Source organism: Zingiber officinale, chromosome 11B, assembly GCF_018446385.1.
Source record: "Zingiber officinale cultivar Zhangliang chromosome 11B, Zo_v1.1, whole genome shotgun sequence".
NCBI lineage: Eukaryota > Viridiplantae > Streptophyta > Magnoliopsida > Zingiberales > Zingiberaceae > Zingiber > Zingiber officinale.
Window position 1 is genome coordinate 727,703 of NC_056007.1, and position 5,787 is coordinate 733,489.

Below are 5,787 nucleotides of genomic sequence, written 5' to 3' on the forward strand. Positions count from 1 at the left end.
ATTGATCATATACTACTTTTCTACTAGGAGTGGTTAAAAATCAATTCTTAGAGAGAGACAGTTCTATAACTTCTATCATAGAATTAGTCCATTGACATAATCAAAGCAAGCAAATTAAAAATGCAACAAGGTAGTTGTCAAGGAAAACGTGTTGAAAAATATTTGTTTTTTTCTTTGCTTCCAGATTAATCGTGCTCTGAAATAATCATACGAAACTATTCTACTTGGAGTAGTTGTCAAAGGCCAATTCTTATAGAGTTCTATAACTTCCATTATAAGATTAGTCCATTGACATAATCAAGCTAATAATGTACTAAGTTTTGCTAATAGAAAACATCAAAAGAAATCAGGTATTATATAAATGGAGTATTATATATATCACAGCCCCTTCTCCAACTCAACCAATCAATTAAATCAAAATGTATTCAAAACCTCTTCTTCCTTCCTTTCTCTGTTTCATCCTCGCTCTCAGCTCCTTTCAACATATCCAAGGCCAACCTTCAAGCAAGGTAACCATTTAATTATTTTAATCACATTTTAATGCTCCTTGTTAGCCCATAAACTCGATCATAAATATAAATTTTTATTTATATTTTGTTAAGCTTTATATTGTGTATCTTGGAGAGAGGAAACATGATGATCCAAATCATGTGACCGCATCCCACCATGACATGTTATCTTCCATTCTGGGCAGGTACATGCAATATATTTCATTTTTTAATTCTTCATGATCAATTTTTTAGTTAATGTAAGTTAACTGACTTAAATTTCAGCAAGGAAGAAGCTCTGAGTTCGATTGTTTATAGCTATAAACATGGCTTCTCAGGGTTTGCAGCCATGCTTACCGAATACCAAGCTGATCAAATCAGAGGTAATTACCTAATAAAGAAGGCTAACATCACTTGTGTTGTATATACTAAAAGATTGTTAAAAATATATGATCTGAAGCGATATATATATCTTTGCAATTTAGTGATAATTTTCATTATTTATGCCAAAATTTCTATCAGTTGAAGCTCCAATTTTTAGGTGTTTGTTAAGTTCTAGTATAATCTTTTTATAACATGATTAAATACTAGAAATGATTTCTTAGACTAACGCAATTGTTGATATTTGATATAGAATTGCCGGAAGTGATAAGTATAAAACCAAGCGGTAGTACGCCATTACTCACCACACGGAGTTGGGACTACCTTGGGGTTGGTTTAGGCAATGAACCCTTGGGACTTCTTCAAAGAGCCAACTTTGGTGAAGATGTCATAATTGGAGTAGTTGACTCAGGCAAATTATTATATGAACTCTAATAAAGTTTTTATATCTTTGTCATTAATTAATCTTGTGGTTATTTGATCTCACTACTTGATTTATGTGTATGTATGTATAGGCATTTGGCCTGAATCTAGGAGTTTTGATGATGGTGGTTATGGACCGATACCGTCTCGATGGAACGGGACATGTCAAGAAGGCCAAAACTTCACTATCAGCCATTGCAATCGCAAGATCATTGGCGCAAGATGGTACACTGGAGGAGTCGAAGATGTTGATCTCAGTGTAGACTACCAATCACCACGAGACTACCAAGGTCATGGCACACACACGGCTTCCACTGCGGCAGGCTCACTTGTGAGAAATGTGAGCTTTCATGGCCTTGGCAATGGCACAGTGCGAGGTGGGGCTCCTCGTGCTCGTTTGGCCATTTACAAGGCGTGCTGGGGAGACAGTATTAGTTGTCCTGAAGCCACTGTGCTTAAGGCGATAGATGATGCCATACACGATGGGGTGGATGTACTGTCACTTTCTATTGTTGGTCGATTTTTCTTGCCCTTTGCCACACTACATGCAGTGGCAAGGGGGATTACAGTGGTCTTCTCGACGGGCAATGATGGGCCTCTTCCTCAATCACTTAGCAATGATCTTCCATGGCTGATCTCAGTCGCAGCTAGCACGATTGACCGTTCCTTTCCTACTGAAGTTACTCTAGGAAACAATCAAACAATAGTGGTAAGATTTCATACTTTAACATTAATTAAACTATATATGATGTATGTTTGGTTGTTTGAGTTTTGTGTACACACAAATGTCTCTTGAATATTAATGCAGGGTCAGTCCTTGTACTATGGATTAGAAGATGAAGGATTCAAAGAGTTATTCTTTATTCCAAGGTAATCTCTTGGCTAGCGCATTCTGATTAAATTAGTTTTTTCATTGTGACAAACAATAGGACTTGTTCAGCTTTTATTTTAAGTACACTGACATGATCTGAGAATGTAATATGATGCAGTTGCTTTACAGACAGTCTAAATTCCACAAATATGGAAGGGAAAATAGTGGTATGTTTTGATTCAATAAATGCTCCTGGAGCTATTGCTTCTAGTGCTGTTGTTGCAATTCAAAACTTTCTCCAAGTAGTGGATAGCTTACGACAAGCAAATGCAAAGGGGGTTATATTTGCTCGATCCCCACTGGGCCTTTTACAATATTTTCGGAACTTCCTCTGCATCTTGGTAGACAATGATGTTCTTTGGCAAATAAACGCCTATGCCACGAGGTATGTATACTTTTCTTCATTCATAAAAAAAACACACAACGGTAAATTAGAGAAAATTCCCTAATCACAATTTTAACTTTGCATGCAGCCTTATGTCTAAAAAACTTTGTTCTCACTCCCTGTATATAAAGTTTCATTTGCTTCAACTCCCTCATGCAAATATATTACCTAATTGCCCTTCAAATTTTTTAGATACAAAAAGTCCAAAAATGAATATAATTGCTGTTAAATTCAGCACTTTAAACTAGAATCCAGTATATTTCTATCAAAATTCAATACTTTCAATAAGAATCCAGTATATTTCTATCAAAATTGACCTCTCATATTTTTTAGATATAAAAAATCTAAAAATAAGTATAATTCCTCTTAAATTCGGCACTTTAAACTAGATTTCAGTATATTTTCTATTAAATTGAAGATGACTTTTTTCCTACTTAATATAATTCCTTCTAAATTCAGCACAATTAAAAATAAATCTAGTATATTTTCTATTTAATTGATTATTATTTAAAAAAATCTAGTATATTTTTCATCTAATTAAAGTGAAAAAAGAGTCATGCTCAATTTGATAGAAAATATACTGAATTCTAATTTAATGTGCTGAATTTAAGAAAAATTATACTCATTTTTAGACTTCTTATACCTAAAAATATCAGAGGCAATTAGGTAAATTAGTGTCTATTATTTTTGACTAGGGAGTGGAAACAAAGATTTTGGTCAATGGGGATTGCATGCAAAGTTGAGCTTAAATTTGCATGCAGTCCCTAATCATAAATTCAATTTTACATGCAGTGCCTATTGATCAAAATCTTTGTTTCCACTCCCTAGTCAAAAATAATAGACACTAATTTACCTAATTGTCTTTGATATTTTCAGGTATAAGAAGTCTAAAAATGAGTATAATTTTTCTTAAATTCAGCACATTAAACTAGAATTCAGTATATTTTCTATCAAATTGATCATGACTCTTTTTTCACTTTAATTAGATGAAAAATATACTAGATTTTTTTAAAATAATAATCAATTAAATAGAAAATATACTAGATTTATTTTGAATTGTGCTGAATTTAGAAGGAATTATATTAAGTAGGAAAAAAGTCATCTTCAGTTTAATAGAAAATATACTGAAATATAGTTTAAAGTGCCAAATTTAAGTGGAATTATCTATTTAATTGATTATTATTTAAAAAAAATCTAGTATATTTTTCATCTAATTAAAGTGAAAAAAGAGTCATGCTCAATTTGATAGAAAATATACTGAATTCTAATTTAATGTGCTGAATTTAAGAAAAATTATACTTATTTTTAGACTTCTTATACCTAAAAATATCAGAGGCAATTCGGTAAATTAGTGTCTATTATTTTTGACTAGGGAGTGGAAACAAAGATTTGGGTCAATGGGGATTGCATGCAAAATTGAGCTTATGATTAGGGACTGCATGCAAATTTACTCACACAACTAATAGTGAGGTCATCCCAACTACTCTCGCCTTCAATAATTAACTATAAACACCTCCAACGTTGGTTACAATACAATGAAAGTTTCTATATTTATTTCTAACAATAAGTTAGGATTTGACAGTGATGCATCTCCGGTTGCCAAGGTGAGCCCGGCATACAATATTGTTGGTAGTAGAGTGATGTCAACTAGGGTTGCAGCTTTCTCCTCAAGAGGACCAAGTATACTATTCCCGGATCTGATAAAGGTATGTTCTTGAGTTCAAGATGAATAATTCTACCTAAATCTACTCATGACCATTGTTTTCGAAACTCATGTTGGTTAGTTTATCATTTATGCAGCCGGATATCACAGCCCCAGGAGTGAATATCTTAGCTGCTATGTTCGATAGCTACGCTTTTGATTCTGGAACTTCCATGTCTTGTCCTCATGTTTCTGGAATTGTTGCTCTTCTCAAAAACATCCATCCAAAATGGTCACCTGCTGCCATTAAGTCTGCTCTTGTAACAACTGGTAAATTAAGTAAATTTACCTTCATTCATCAAACTTAATTGTTGACACTAATAAACATATAATTTTGCAATGTTTGAAGCTTACACTACGGATGCATATGGCTTTCCTATTGAAGCTGACGGAATTCCTCGAAAACTTGCTGATCCTTTCGACTACGGTGGCGGTCATGTTGATCCCAACAAAGCTGTCGATCCTGGACTAGTTTACGATGTTGATCCAAATGATTACTTCAAGTTCTTCAACTGCACTAATGATGTATCGAGTTGTGACCTAGTGGATAATCGTCTGTACCACTTGAATCTACCGTCGGTCTCCATTTCTGATCTCAAAACTTCCGTGACAGTAAATAGGACTGTCACCAATGTGGGCGATACGAATTCTGTCTATCGAGCAATAGTGCAGTCTCCCCCAGGCGTTGATGTGATTGTGGAACCTTCCATGTTGGAGTTCAATGCCTCTAAGAATACACAAACCTTTGTGTTAACATTCAAGGCTCTTCGAGCAGTGCAAGGAGACTTCACTTTTGGAAGCTTAACATGGACGGACGGTGGGAATCACACAGTCCGAATCCCTATTGCAGTTCGAGTTATCATCCAAGACTACTTCTCCATCACCTCCTAATATGCAAGTATGATAAAAGATGTATACTCATTATACACCAGATTGAAAGTGCTTCAGTTCCCTATTCTCGGATTTATAAGAGATTCAGCAATAATTTGTATGTGTTTTTAGATGAATAAAATTGCTTTCTCGTTTATTGTTTTTCTTTCAATATACAATGTTGTGTTTCCATAGGAAAAAAAAGAGAGACGGTAATAGGGTTTAAACTTGTTGGTTAGCCATCTCTCATTGCACTAGTTCAGAATATCAAGATGAACTCTTACGATAAGGACGTTCCACCCAAATTATTTTACTATAATAAACTCAAATCTATTGTTAGATCTTTATCTATCCGTCTAAAAAATTTAGATTTGTCATTCAATTAGTCCAATGCAAGTATCCACACATACTCATATAATATTAGTTATAATTTTTATAAGAATATAAAAAAGTTATATAAAAATATAATTAAAAACAATAATAATAAGTAAAGTGATATAAATTTTATCATTAAGAAAAATACTAAGTGAATTATAATTTAAAAATTATTCAAAATATTACAAACTTTTTAAAACATATATACAATTTTTAAAATATCAAAAATAATTATTGATACAGAGGTAAAGGTTGACCCCCAAAATTGAGTCAAAGCAATGATGATCGCTGA

The 5,787-nt window shown here is 33.4% G+C and overlaps 1 pseudogene; it reads left to right on the forward strand.

Moving 5' to 3' along the window:
- Positions 1–419: 419 nt before the first annotated feature.
- Positions 420–5,154, forward strand: LOC122035249 (annotated as a pseudogene).
- The last annotated feature ends 633 nt before the right edge of the window (positions 5,155–5,787 follow it).